Source organism: Mixophyes fleayi, chromosome 1, assembly GCF_038048845.1.
Source record: "Mixophyes fleayi isolate aMixFle1 chromosome 1, aMixFle1.hap1, whole genome shotgun sequence".
Taxonomy (NCBI): domain Eukaryota; kingdom Metazoa; phylum Chordata; class Amphibia; order Anura; family Limnodynastidae; genus Mixophyes; species Mixophyes fleayi.
In genome coordinates, this window is record NC_134402.1 from 276465432 (window position 1) to 276481782 (window position 16351).

The window sequence follows — 16351 nt, forward strand, 5'->3', positions numbered from 1 at the left end:
CGCAGGAGCAGCATAACATAGGACTAGTGCCATTCCCATTAAACATATCCGAGGTACTCGAATTGAGGGGTGGGAGGCCCATAGAGGGGAGGTACAATAACACTAGGTCCCCTAGTCTAACGCTTCGACAATACTCTGTAGACAGATCTTTGCTGTGTCTAAATATATCTCATGCAAAGCGTCTGGAGAATTGGGAAGCTGACCTATCAGATCAGACAATGGCTCGCCAAGCTCATTTTGGAGGGAGACTGAGGCCACCAATAAGCAGGAATGTTGATGGAAGTCACAAATTAGGGCGTGTAACCAAACATAAGAAAGTATCCATTGGAAAAGTCTCTATAGATAATTGTAAAAATGTCATCCATGCTGACACGTGTCTTGAGCAAATGGAGACACCAGGCATGGGTAGTTTTATCGAAACTCTGTGTGATATAATTAATGGACATACGGTTCCTTATGTTCTCCCTGATGATGTGTACTTTGTTTGTGGGAGGAAAGCTTATTCCTGGGTGACTCCGAGTTCCAAGGGCTTGTGTTTCTTAGCTAAACTGGTTCCTGAAATCATGACTATTACTCATGAAGAATTGGTTGGTATTCACAAGACTACATCACCACCATACATACACACACACACACAGTATGAACACCGTGGCAAAAGAAATATGATTCCTGGTGAGGAGCCCATAGCTACAAAATTGATTAGTGAAACCGCGGGTTTCCAAGTTATGGTTGCTCTAGATCTCACCAGGACCGCTCGGGGAACATTAAACTTTAAATATATCCAAGACCTAGCTAAATTAATAGATAATATCACCGAGATGTATGATGATTCTTTCAGGTATACTGGAAGGGAGCTACAAGCGTACAAGAAGGAGTTGGTGCAACATAGTCTGGTACTAAATTATCTCACCTCTATTACTGGTGGGTACTGTGTGACACTGGCCACCCAGTTCAGTGTAAAATGTTGCACGTACATCACCAATAATACGGATGACCCTAAGGAGGTTATAGACCGGAAGATGGATGAAATTCTGCAACTGAAATTGGAATTTCGAAGGAACCATAATTCTTCGTTATATGAGGTCGGGTAAAAGGTGGCAGGTTGGTTCTCATGGTTGAACCCTGTAAAATGGTTCTCTGGTCTGGGGAAGTGGGTACAGGAAATGGTTGCGAGTGTAGGTAAGCTCTTTCTCCTTATACTGGGTGTCATCCTAGCGATTGGTTTATGTGTCAAATGTGTTCCTACTGTGTTGAAGTGTGGGAAACAGTCTTCTAGGAGAAACACTGAGAATGAGACAGAAAGGGTGGTGCAAGATACCAAGATCATGGTATGTGAAGAAGTTTTGTATAACCCTGAACTTGAAACGGTGATTATGTGATAGTTTATTATACTATCAAAGGGTGGAGCTGTCGAAGTCAGCATATTGGATAAAGTCATTTCAATTAAAATCGAGCAAACTTGGTTGTCTTTGTCTGAAAAGATGCGTACGGTACGCTATGACATATAAGGGCACGCTACGGCGTGGAAGGGCGTACGCAGCTGCAACACGGGGCAACAACAGTATTTAGTCTTTTACATACATTCGCACAAACACGCACACTTGTAGAATATACACATTAATGGTAGTTGCAACACATATTCATTTATGTCAAAATATAGCAGTATTTATATGTAATATTATAAGTTATAGGCATATCAGTTAAACATATGGTACACGTTGAAAGAATCTAGTCATGTGTGGTATCATACTAATCTACTTCGCATTTGCGACTGTCCGGTTCACTCTGCGAAGGAATCGCAGAGTGCATACGCAAGTTATTAATGTTAAGGGATTATGGATCATTATGATGAGTAATCTTGGCGGGAAGAACAGAGCTCATCCCCTGGAGATGACCCCCTCTTTTGGATTCCTGAGCTTAAACTAGCCTATGATCTGCAACCCCCTGGACCCTCCTGATGCCTGGACCAATAGAAGCAAGCCACACCTTTGCATTGTTTTACTGTATCTCTGTTTGCATATAAGCAGCAGCTCCTCATCCAGAGTTCAGTCACCTAGACCACAGACTTCAGGACTGAATGACTGTTCACTGGATCCAGAGCGCCTGCGATAAGTAACGGCTGTACTTATTATTATTTCGCTAAGATATATCTACTGCTACTTTTTGAGAATAAATCTTTGTGCGTTGGAAACACAAATCGAGATTCAACAATCGTTATTGGATAGCGACAGAACGCTCATGACAATTCAATGAAAATAATATACCACAATTGTGATATTTAAATCAATTAAAATAACCAAAAAATCTTATTCAATTAGCAAAATCAGTATGACATATTAATAAGCACTAATGATAAATTAATCATAATCCACACCTATTGTGAGGCAGTGTAACTGATGTTAATACTCCATTAGGGAGAAATATCCCATATAGGTTGAAATAATCAAAAGTCTCACTCAATACATTAATGAGATGAACATACATGTTTCCTAAAATTAATTATATTGCTAAACAAGAACAATATAAGAACTAGTTGATTAATATTTATGCATCCCCAAAGGAATACAGTGAATCCAACTGGTTGATGCCAAATCATACTGGGGATCCAGACCCTGAGAACCGCAATTGATAATGTCTAAAAATCTTGCAGGGGGAAATATCCCAATCAGAAAAGTGTCTTTAGAATAGAGACAATGTTAAGACTGCCTGTAAAAACGATAGGAATCAAGAGAGACACATCTGTCATGAGTAGTCTTGGTATTTCACAGACTCCGCGCTCGGCAGTGTTCTTCTGTTCTCCAGCATACAGCGATCACGTGACTCTGGGTGCGCACCCTAAAGTTTATCTATAAGCTGGCAGCATCGAGTTTTGAGTGAGCGTTTGAAGGACTGAAGGTTGGGGGAGAGTCAAGTGAGGTAGGGTAGGGAGTTCCAAAGAACGGCAGAAGTCTTTTTAGCGAACATGGGAGGGGGTAATCAGAGCTGACCTGAGTGGAGTGACTGGGTAGGTATGTACCTCGAGACAAGGTCAGAGATATAAGGGGGAGAAGTGTTGGTAAGGGCTTTGTAAGTGAGGGTAAGAAGCTTGAACTGAATTCTGAAACGGATAGGAAAGGATGTATTTAAAGTGGTTAAAATCAATGATGGAGCGGGATTTCTTCCATTGGCGTTCAGAGGAGTGGGGGCAATTTCGGCAGAGGAGTGTGCCAGGAGTGAGGTTGAGAGTGGTGGACATGAAGTGGGGTAGCTGGGGCTGCAGTATTAACGGGAACAGAGAGTGTGGAGTAGTAAAGAGTGAAAGCGGCTTTGGGGCATGTTAGGGAAAAAATGGGAGTGAGGAGGGATTTAACGGAAGACACAAAGGTGATGGGGTTAATGCTGTTGATGGTACACTGCGTGCAAACCACTTTGGGTGGAAAAGGGGCAAGGGGTAAAGAGAGGGTAAAGGAGAGGAGATTGTGGTTAGAGAATAGGAAGACAGAATTGGAGAAGTTGGAGATGTCACACAGATGGGAGAACACTAGGTACAGTGAATGACGATCCCGGTAGGTGACGGAAGTTGTTCATTGGGAGAGGGCATAGGAGAAAGTGAGAGATAGGAGTTTAGAGGCAGCGGTAGTAATAGGAGAGTCGGTAGGGATTGTAAAATCAAAGATAATAATTGTGGGAAGATCAGAAGAGAGGAAATGGGAAAGCCAGGCAGGGATAATGTAAGGGGGAGTTAGGGATGGGAACCTGAGAAGGGGAAGGGACTCAACACTTACTCTATGCACCATGCTGATCTCTGGTCATCTTCAGGAGCTTCTGTCCTCTGCTTTGACCGCATCCATGTGGAAGGGGGAAAAGGTATGTCCGAGAAACCGACAGGGGAGAGAGACCCTTGTCTCGTATGAAAGACACTCGCTTTGCTGTAAGGGGGTGGGGTGAAATTCGGAACACCCCTCGCCAGACTATACTTATGGACATGGCCGGATTAAGGGGAGGGGCACAGGGGGCATGTGCAGCAGCTAGAAGTCGGTGATGTAAAACTGTACAGCAGACGCGGTGCTGCTGAACATCTGGCATGCTGCCAAGGATTTGTCTGGAGGGGGGGGGGTTTCTGTTGCTGAGAGGTGCGCTCCTGCGTGATGGGGATTTACAGCTGACAGCCGCACAGCCACAGGAGAAAGATGACAGGTGATCCCATGTTTGTTTAGTACAACACATGCGGAGTGTACATTTGCTAAGTTGCCTTTTTATGTGGTTGAGAATGATGCATTAGAGAGGGGGAGAGAGAGAGAATGAATGAGAGAGAGAATTTTTAATGGTGTAGTTTTGCTGAGGACGAATTATTTAATGGTGGGTGATATGATTTTTTTTTTACAGGTATTGGTGTAATATTTAATTTTATGTTAATGCTGTCTATCTTCCAGCACAAAGTTTCACAATTGATCTTTCTTCTTTAAAGTGATGGTTGCCTATCATGGTGTTAAATAAATAAACCATTCTATACACAATCTATAAGATCCTCACTTCATATTATGGGACTGTAGTCTTGATAAATTCAAATCCACACCTATTCCAAAGAAATATTTTATAAATAAGAAAAAGTAAATAGGTAATTGCTATATGCTATAAGTAAAACAGGCTCTCTTAAAAAAAAATAGTGCTACCAAGTTTGAAATGTCTCCTCTTACAGCTAGGACAGTTAAAGTAGAGATTAAATATATTCAGACATATTATTTCCAAGATTTCTTATGTATTGCTCAAAGAGTGATTTAACAAACATTAATGCTATGACAATGAGAGTCCAAATGTCAGGCCAGTGTCTACAGGCTATACAATTATATGATGGTACAGAGAGCACCTTAGTGAGGTTAGAGGGATTAACAAAAAACAAACCCTCTCCACTTCTCACGTTGGTTTATTGGCCTACTCAATCGTGCACTTATCTTGGTGTAGCAGCTGACTTACCTGCTAGTTGGGATATTCCCCTACCCAGAACAAAAAAAACATGTATGCCTAATATAGTGGGGCCAATTAATTTAAGGTGAGTTGATGGGATCTTTAAATGCTGTTCTGATTTTGGGACTATTAATTTATTCAATTTGGGTCTAAGTTTGGGGAGAAGGAGGGCTAATTTATTTAACGTCAATATGAAATATTAATTGTCAGCAATGGTTGTGTGAAATGGGTTTATTTGTTACATATAAATGCTATTAATTTATTGCTGGGCTGTTTTGTGGGGAGGGAAATAGTTTTTTTTTATTAAATGTTGGTGCTATTGATTTAATGCCAGGGCTGTTTTAGATTTACACGAATATTCCAGGATCTACACAAGCAACAACTGAGTTTAAGACACCAGCAGCCACAAGTGATGAAAGTGACAAGAACAGGTAGGAGAGAGTAGGACAGTCTGCCAACTGTCCTGAATATGGTGGGGCAGTCCCGAATTTGGGTGACTGTCTCGCTTAGTCAGGATTTGGTCCAACTACAAGGACAGTTGTGAGGTATGTCCCGCTTCACACTGTACTACTGGTGAAGGCAGAGCTGCGTGTAACTAACAGTAGTGCACACAGTATTGTCTGTGTAATTGTCTAAAATTGTAGCCATAGTACACCATAGGGGCCCCTCTGTCTAAAGTGCCCCGGTCCCCCAGAGCCTTAATCCAGCACTGCTTATGGAAGTTGTTCCACCATTGCGAATCCTTCGGTCCCTGCTACTCCAGGTAGTAACCCAGACAACTATCTTACATGCGCAACCCAGCGAGTAAGAGATACATAACACAGCAGTGATGCAACAATTGGACAGTCAGTAATAGAGGAAGGGGGCACAGTACGCAGTAGATCTCAGAATAAATACAACCAGGCATATACTTGACACAATGACCCACTACATGTGGATGAAAGTATGCATTTCTAATATAGGCAGAATCCATATTTGTTGTATTTATATTTCTTGATGACATCAAAAGTATTGATTGTTTTAAATATTTGTTTAAAATAAACTTTTTTATATTTATCTAAGATGAAGCCGCCATTTTTCTTTTCTATATTTTTATATTTATTTATTTTTATTTTATTTTTTTGCTTGCTTCACTGGCGCACCTACATTGTTTCTGTTCAGTATGATTAAAGAGAGGGGATGTTGCAGGGAAATAAACTAACAGATAAAAACAAACTTTGTTGAGGTGAGAAGGAAATAAGATCAGAGTTCCAAACAGACTTCTTAAGGTGTGAAGCTTGCAGCCAGGGAGAGACAGAAACATCAGGAGTAAAATAGGCAGTATAATGTGAATGCTGAATGTTGTTCTCATGTTGCTGTGGTTTTGGGGAGAATGTTCTTCTCTTTTTTTCCACCTGTTTAACTCTGGTATAACTCCGAATTATGCTATTTAAATCTTAATACAAGTGTAATTACACGTGTAATGGATAATTACCATGTATTAAGAAATAAAAATGCACTTTCTTAATTCAGCACAGAGGCTGGTGCCATTAAGGCATGGATAATTACCATGTATTAAGAAATAAAAATGCACTTTTTAAATTTAGCTCATTACTGGTGCACTGGTGGTGGTATGTATAGTTACCTGTTGATGAAAGAGAGAATGCAGAGATTAGTCACTTCTATAGCCTGGTATAGAGGTAACTAATAACTAATATGAACTCTTGTATAACTCAGAATTATGCAATTTAAATCTTAAAACACTTGTAACTAACATACTGAGAACTATACACACTAGCTATGCAGCCATCATATAATAAATACACTCATTCCCCCGAACAGTCCATACATTAGATAATTTCTATTTACATTTAATGAATAGGTTTCCTTCCCAAACTCAGATGTAAACTTAATCATTAGACCCCAACCATACCAGCATGAAATAGTCCATCCACTGGCTACTGTTACAATTTTATCAATAAAAATATAAGAGAAACATCTATAAAGCAAAGATTAATCATCAATTTGAATGAGAAATTACAATCTACACATTACAAATAAATATGTATTATATTTGTGTTGGCTGCAACAAAATCTGCTTCCATAGATAGGCTGTATGGTAAGCTCCAGAGGTATCTGGTAATAACAGTCCCCATGACTCCTCTGGAAACTGGTCTCCATGTTCATTAAATAAAGAAGGCAATTTAAATTGGAATTTTACTAACTATACACAACTCCCATGGTTCTCTTCATCAACAGCACCATCCCAAAGCACCCTTTCCCCCCCATGGGTATGGGTGTCTCCATCAACATCCACTCCTTATTATAATCTAGATCCCACAACTAAAATTTAAGTTATATCATAATTGATTAATATTTTACCATTATCTAATTACCTCTAGATAGCTTTTTATGTTTTTTTTTATTTTAAAAAATGACATTTTAACAAGGTAATAACAAAAACAGGAAGCAAACAAATGAACAGGACAGAGGGAGCGAAGACAACAACAGGGGGTGGGGGGGAATGAATCACTTGTCAACGTACCAGTACATCAGGGAACAGATATGAAAGAAGCATGGCTATTACAAAAACTCAATAGAACTTTCACAGAGGAGAGGAGAAAAGTGTGGCGGGGCTAAGTGTTTAGTTTAGTAAGCGCTCCAATCAAGCCATTTAATTAGGGGAGACAAAGAAGAAGATATGTATGTGAAGACTATGGTTTCCCTGTCATAACTGAATTTTGACGACTATTACAGAAATAGGCAGAGGGGAGGGAGATTTCCAGTATTGGTCATTTGATTCTCTAGTAGTAATAAGGATATGTCCCATGATAAAACAATTATAGTGAAGCTGTGGGGGTAATGGTGTAAAAGAACCACCTCTGAAGAGGGAGTCAATGTCACATTTACAACCCAATTAATTAAGACCAAAAATTCAGAACAAAGAGTTTTAATCTGTGGGCAACTCCAGAAAACATAAAGGAGGCTCCAAACCTCGCCACAATTCCTCCAACAAAATTTAGAAACATGAATGAATTTATGATTAAGTTTAACATTTCCGAATGATTGATTCATTTTGACATTTTAAAAGTATTTTGAAAAATGCAACCATTCCTCCGCTGTAGAGGACAGCTGTGGATCAGATTTCCATTGAGTATCTGTGGCTGGATCACTTATAAATAACTTATGGTATAAATTTATTTAAAGGACTTGTTTATATAAGTGCAAATGTACTTATTTTTGATATTGTGTGTATTTTGGAATAGGAAATGCCTTGTTTGGGGTTTTGTAACTTTGCTAGAGGAAATCTCCAATTAGGCATATGTGGGGAAGCAGTCTGTTTTGCTGATTGAAATTCTAAGTAAGTCTATTCAATGTGAGTAACCACCACTTCAATACACAACAGGAAGCTGTTACCTGTATCCTGGTTAAAGTGAACGGAAATCTCTGAACTATGTGATTTATGATATCACAGATTACTGCAAGGTTTGTTAAGTATAAAATGCATTTAAATCCAGGTTTGGGGAAAAATATTGCATCCTGATACAAAAGACTTCAGGGGGCTGGCTTACCCCCTGTGAGGCTGTGTTCAAAACTGTATAAAACAGCACTGGTTTTTACTGAAATGTATAATTATTGTTCCATCTGACCTGATCACTGTTACCTTAAACCAGTGTGACCTGTCCTTGTTAGGACTACTGGAGCTAAATAAACATCACTTGCTTCAAATACCTGCTTGACAACTTCTTCCATGCTGAAATTCCTGTGACCTACAGATTAGACCCAACTCTAATCCGTTTCGGGGTGTTTCTGAGGCTGCTTGGACCCAGCTTTCTGGTACCACCGCTCTGCCTGCTACCCTGCAGCTCTGGCCAGTGTGATAGGCCAGGGGGGATCCATCAACAGCAACCCTGATCTGTAGGAAGAGATCAGGGGTACCAGCTCAGGTGCACCAGCAAGGGGGTACATCAGCAGCAAGAGTTACCCGGAACGAACGTGGTTCTGGATGCCGTGAAGAAGTCCAGTGGTGGCATCAGCTTAAGCCCCTCCTACTGCGGTTAGAGGGCGCATTTGGGATAAAGAAAGGGAACGGAAGCAAATTAAGCCGAGTCGGTTTCCAGCAACAACAGACAGGGTGGCATAGGCGGTCCATCCTGTCACAGCATCTGTAGAGGTTAAGAGGGATTTCTACCAGAAGGATATACCACTTGAGTCCCTAAGGGGGGACAGACAGAGACTAATGGGAGGAGCAGGGGTATCAGGGTGCGCAAGGAGCAGTCCTGTGATTGAATCCAGTGTTTGATTTGTAAATATTTATAAAAATCTCGTTAAGGCTATTACATTTTTCATGTAGGTGGATAAAAGAAATCCGTGCATCGCCCTTAAAGAGGTGATGGAGCTTGTTGTTGTGCAAAAACTACAATTGTAAATTCAGGGTCAATTAAGATATCCCAATAATCAAAACATAAGCTGATAGGAGAATAAAGTCAGAGGTTGTATAAATGAGTCACGTATGCTTCTAATGTAGTGGCTGCAAAAGATCTAGATTTTGTTTCAACCCATTTAAGAGTGTCCAGAGGGAAAGAATGGGATAAGTGTTTCACAATAGTAATCTATGGTTTTGGTGGGTCAGGAATCAGCCAGTCCCTAATTTAATCTAACAAACAGGCAAGCTGGTAAAATTCAAGTTAAGGTTTGGCTAGTCCACCCTTCAGCTTAGATCTGACCATTTTCTTTGTTTGCTAATCTAGGATGCTTGCCTCTGCATATGAAAGCAAGTGATGTAACATAAAATGTATGAATAAGGATGTGACGGGGCACTAAGTAAGGAATGGATCAAAAAACATACAGAATTTTGGGAAGAAGCATCATTTTCACTGCCGCTATTCTGTCTAACCATGAGACCTGATAATTAGCCCATATTTTTGTCAAAGATGTGAGTTGGGTCAAAAGGGTGGTGTAGTTACAATTGATTGAATCTGAGGGGTTTCCGCATATACGAATACCTAAATAGTTCAAGAAAGTGGATGCCAATTACACTCATATGTTCCTTTAAGGGCATTTTGCAGGCTTGCAGGGTTGCAATAGCTAGGACTTTGGATTTTGATTTATTAAGTTTATAGTAAGATGCTTCAGAATACTCCTGAAGGATGAGGTGTAAAGCTGGTAAAGTGGTCTCAGGGTCCGACACACAAATTGTATGACATTGTCAGTGAAGAGGCAGTTTATGACCAGTGTTCCTAATGACTCTACCTGCAATCAAGTCATACTTTCATATTCTGTCTGCTAAAGGTTCTATTCCTAGAGCAAATAGGGGTCACCATTGCCTTGTGCCAATAAAAATGGCAAAGCACGAAGACATAAAGCCATTACTATATATGTGCGCTGAGAGGCCACAATACAGGGTAGATATGGCATTTAGGAAGAGACCAGTTAATACAAAATACAAATTTAGATAAAACAGGGGGGACATGTAACCACAGTGAAGTCTGTCAAAGGCCTTTTCCGCATCAAGTGAAAGCAGTGTTGTTCGACTACATGTCAAGGGCTTGTCTACCGAGCTCGAATCCAGTGGCAATACATTTAGCAAACATTTTAGATCAGATAGTAAAGAACTATAGGGCCATAATTTTGACAGTGGGATCTTTATTGGTTTTGAGAATAGTAATAATTTGAGCTTCCAACATTTCCTTTGGGAAGAAGGAAATGGCAGTGGCATGATTAAACAGTGCTGTAAGAGTTGGGGCCAACTCAGATTGAAAAGTAAGAAAAAAGTTGGTAGTAAAGCCATCTGGGCCAGGTTCTTTATTCTTTTAGTAACCCTCTTAACTTCATCTTCTGTCCACAGGGAGCACAAGGTTTTGGCCAAATCCAAGGACAGAGAGGGAAGGTCCAGTGCGTCTAAGGAACGATGAATAGTGTCTGGCTTAGGTTGTGGAAAATACCGTATATACTCGTGTATAAGCCGAGTTTTTCAGCACATTTTTGTATGCTGAAAAAGCCTTCTCGGCTTATACACGGGTAAACTAACCTGGTCTCCGGTCCCTGAGCTCCTATCTTCCGCAGTGGAACGCATGTGCGTTCCACTGACAGGAAGTTTGGCATTTGGAACGCAAATTCCGAACTTCCTGTCAGTGGAACGCACATGCGTTCCACTACGGGGTAAGTGAAAGGCTGTCTCGCTGTCTCTCTCTCGCTGTCTCTCTCGCTGTCTCCTTGTAAAGTATATTTGTTGCGCTGGTCAGGAAACAGTGTAGCTTTATATTAAGTTGGTGCACATCGTAAAATAGGGCAGCTAATAGGTCCATGAAAATATTGTGCCAAATATACAGCGCTGGTAAAGTAAAAGGTTAAAGTGTGGACTATTTGCAAGCCATCACATCTCCGTTAAAATATATGGAAGACATGTAGTACATGTTAATTTAAGATAAATAGACTAATGCATACAAGACCATTCACAATTATCCTTGGAATGCCTGGTTTTCGGGAGTGTGAGTAAAACGAGAATGAATGGCACATAAACATTTAAAGTCCTCTAATCTGGACTTTAATAGACCTACAAAAGATCTGGTGAGAATCCCTATAGAAATGTTTGAGTTATGACATCATTTTTTAAGACTGTGATTATCCTGAGTGTTTAAAACTCTGACTGAAATTACAGTAATTAAACAGAAGTGAGCTTTTGAAGAAAAAAAAATTACCAGTAGCTGCTGCATTTCCCACCCTAGGCTTATACTCGAGTCAATAAGTTTTCCCAGTTTTTGGTGGTAAAATTAGGTGCCTCGGCTTATATTCGGGTCGACTTATTCTCGAGTATATACAGTAATTATAATCACTCTGGCTTCTCGGGATATGGCCACACCTACTTCCTCCTCTGCCACTCTCCTATGTTTCTCCCCTCATTCTAGCACCAAAAGTCCCAATTTTTGCAGGCTCTGATATCACATCCTGAGTCCCTGCAGGTCAAGCTTAACAGAAACTGCAGTTTTTGACACCTGTCAATAAACTCCCGAGATCCACCCCTCCCCCTCATGTGAGTGAAGGGTTAAACAAAAATAAACAATGCCCATATTGTAGAACAAATTTTATACTTAGACTTTGTAAAAGCAAAATCATACATGCATGGCCGGATTAAGGGGGGGCACGTGCCCCGGCCCCCCTCTCTGAGGGCCCCCCACCGCCTGAATGAGCCCCTCTGCTGACAGCAGCCGCGGTGCTGCTGACAGAGTGGTCGCATGTGTCAGTGGAGACCCCGCCGGCCGCCGCATCTGACCGCTGTCAGTTGCCATCAGACAGCAACTGACAGTTGTCAGATGCGGCGGCCGGCGGGGTCTCCACTGACACATGCGACCACTCTGTGTCAGCAGCACCGCGAGCTGCTGAACAATTCAAAATGTCCGAAATGGCTGCAGCTTCTCCTCGGCATGAAGAGAGTAGGTGAGTACTTAAATATGTATATACATATGATTATCCATCTTATGTATATACATATTTAAGAAGACCCTTCATAGCATGATTATTACTTATTACTTGACTGCTTGATGTGTATATATATATATATATATATATATTTATTTATTTATTTTTCTCTGGCTACATTTGACATATTTAATAGAGCAGAGAAAAATAAGCCCGCGCTCGGTATGTCCCACATTATATATGGTACCAGCTGCTTGGCAACAAGCCTGCGCTTGGTATATCCCATATTGTATGTGGTACCAGCTGCGTGGCAATATAAATGCCCATATATGTATACAAAACAGAAAGAAAGTTGTCAGCGCTTATCCTTTAAACTGCATATCTGTGTGTGTCTAGCAAAATGAAAACATGAGGTATTAGTTCATATTTTGATCAAAACACTTATGCCTGCATCCCACGTCAAGGGTACCTCATTATATGCAGGTCCTACACTGACCTATATGCTTTAAACACTATTAGAATGCAGTTAAAATCAGATTCACTCACCTCCCAGGTATAGGGGTTTACATCTAGCAAAGGCTGGCTTGTGAGCCACACCCAAATGTGCCTTAAATAGGCTTGATGGACAGCTGCTATGACAAAAAGGCAATATTTTGAAACAAAACCAGAGAAAAATAAGCCCGCGCTCGGTATGTCCCACATTATATATGGTACCAGCTGCTTGGCAACAAGCCCGCGCTTGGTATATCCCATATTGTATGTGGTACCAGCTGCGTGGCAATATAAATGCCCATATACGTATACAAAACAGAAAGAAAGTTGTCAGCGCTTATCCTTTAAACTGCATATCTGTGTGTGTCTAGCAAAATGAAAACATGAGGTATTAGTTCATATTTTGATCAAAAGACTTATGCCTGCATCCCACGTCAAGGGTACCTCATTATATGCAGGTCCTACACTGACCTATATGCTTTAAACACTATTAGAATGCAGTTAAAATCAGATTCACTCACCTCCCAGGTATAGGGGTTTACATCTAGCAAAGGCTGGCTTGTGAGCCACACCCAAATGTGCCTTAAATAGGCTTGATGGACAGTTGCTATGACAAAAAGGCAATATTTTGAAACAAAACCAGAGAAAAATAAGCCCGCGCTCGGTATGTCCCACATTATATATGGTACCAGCTGCTTGGCAACAAGCCTGCGCTTGGTATATTCCATATTGTATGTGGTACCAGCTGCGTGGCAATATAAATGCCCATATATGTATACAAAACAGAAAGAAAGTTGTCAGCGCTTATCCTTTAAACTGCATATCTGTGTGTGTCTAGCAAAATGAAAACATGAGGTATTAGTTCATATTTTGATCAAAAGACTTAAGCCTGCATCCCACGTCAAGGGTAACTCATTATATGCAGGTCCTACACTGACCTATATGCTTTAAACACTATTAGAATGCAGTTAAAATCAGATGCACTCACCTCCCAGGTATAGGGGTTTACATCTAGCAGGCTTAAGTCTTTTGATCAAAATATGAACTAATACCTCATGTTTTCATTTTGCTAGACACACACAGATATTTAATCAAGCAGTCAAGTAATTATGCTATGAAGGTCTTCTTAAATATGTATATATATATATATATTTACATACATATCTAATATAAAAGCCTAGCGGCGTGTGTTAGTCTGTGTGTGGAAAAAACAAAAAAGCTGCAGCGCCACCTGCTGGGCGGAGTTATAAACTGACCTACTAAATTCTTGGCATTATCTAATATATAAAAGTAAAAGCCTAGCGGCGTCTGTGTGTGTGTGTGGAAAAAAACATTTTCTCAGAAAGGGCTCATCCAATTGACCTGAAATTTGGTATACTGACATTATTTGACAAAAAAATTAGAATTGTGAAGTCAGTTAACTTCCATCATCCTCCCTTCCCCCCGTGGGAGGGGCAATAAAGGCTAAATTTACGAGTTGAGGGCTCAAACTCATTTTTGTGAGGTAATTTTACCTCATGAACACACATGTGTAGCAGTGTGTGTTAGTGTGTGTGTGTGTGTGTGTGTAAAAAACTATTGTCTCAGAAAGGACTCATCCAATTGACCTGAAATTTGGTATACTGACATTATTTGACAAAAAAAATAGAATAGTGAAGTCAGTTAACTTCCATCATCCCCCCTTCCCCCCGTGGGAGGGATAGTAAAGGCTAAATTTACGAGTTGAGGGTTCAAACTCATTTTCGTGAGTTAATTTTACCTCATGAACACACATTAAAAAAGGCGCTTGCATCGGGAAGTAACGCTCTTCCCCTGAGGAGGCCTGGGCTAGGCCCAAATACATGACAAGAACCTTTTTAAGACCTTAAGTAGCTTGATTTGACTAGAATGCATGAGTATCATGCACGGGTTGACTTGCATATAATATATATATATCTATCTATATATATATATATATATATATATATATATATATATATATATATATATAATTATTTATTTGATCAGTTATACATTAAACATTAGTATTAGACTGGTAACGCCAATGCCAGAGTGGCAGATTTTATTTTATTAATCATTGGTAAATTAATTACTGAAGCCATCCACTTATATTAAAGTTTGAATAAAATAGTAGTATATATATATATATATATATATATATATATACATATATATATAAATATATATATATATATATATATGTATCTATAGAAACATATTTATGTAATCTAATTAAAGCTTTAATATAAGTTGTCAGGCTTAGATAATTACATTAATAATGATTAATAAAATAGAGGGTCCTGCATGATATATATATATATATATATATATATATATATATATATAGTGGATGCAATGGGGCACAGAGTGTGTGGAGATGAAGGAGGTCACAGAGTGAGTTAGCTCTAAATTATTCTTTGACAGAAATATCATAGAAAAAAAATATAAAAATATTATTTTCCCATAGATTTATGTGTATAATTTTTTTTGCAAACAACTTACTAAGTATTTCCGTCCTGACCTAAATACTTATTACGTTATTTTGACCCAACCACTTATAAAACGGGACTGCTCAGTAATTATTTTGGAGGGGTGCCTTGAATAAATTATGGAGACTCTAAGGGTGCCGCGAACTGCAAAAGTTTGGGAACCACTGCCTTATTTTAGATCTTAGGGGCACCCCTGTCTTACGTGCCCCGGGCCCAGGCCCGGCGCTCCCATTAGGCAACCTTAGGCAGTTGCCTAGGGCGCCGCTACCGCTGACTAGATTTAAAAATCTAGTCAGCGGAGAGAAGTGGGAGAGAGGTGCAGCGGCGGCGGGGTGCCGCCGCTGTTTTTTCCAACGTCCGCCGTCAGTGTGTATTTATTCAGATGCGCCCGGGCGCCTGCTGTATTATCACACTGTCTGTCAGTGACAGACAGTGTGAATAAAGTTCTTTCCCCCTCCCCTCCCCTCCCAGCATGCATCGCTCCGCCTCCTGTGTGAAGGCGAGGAGCAGCCATAGGACAGAGAAGAGAAGAGAAGTGAAGAGAAGAGAAGAGAAGTGAAGAAAAGAAAAGAGGTTTGAAGAGCCCCCCTGCATCTACAGACCAGGTAAATAAAATGTAATTTATTTATTTATTTATTTATTGGGAGGGGGAGGGGGGGGCGGCGGCGGGGCAGGAAGGGGGGGGGGTGTTGAAATTTTGCCTAGGGCGCCAAAAACCCTAGCACCGGCCCTGCCCGGGCCCCCTTTTAATCCAGCTCTGCATACGTGCCCACTCTCCTGAAATGTCCTGGAGTCTCCAGAATTCCTAGTGAAGTGGGCAGGATGGGAGCCTCCATCACACAATTTGTGGTGAGTCGTGTCATTTTGACCCCAGCCCCCCCGGCATCAAAATAACAATTTTACATCATTGTGTTACGGGGGTGGAGCCAAAATGATGAGATTTGCCATGTCCCACCCGATTCCATCCTCACTCTTCCGGAGGGAAATTGTAAAATGTTGGTAAATATGAGCAAAATAGTATTTTTGCA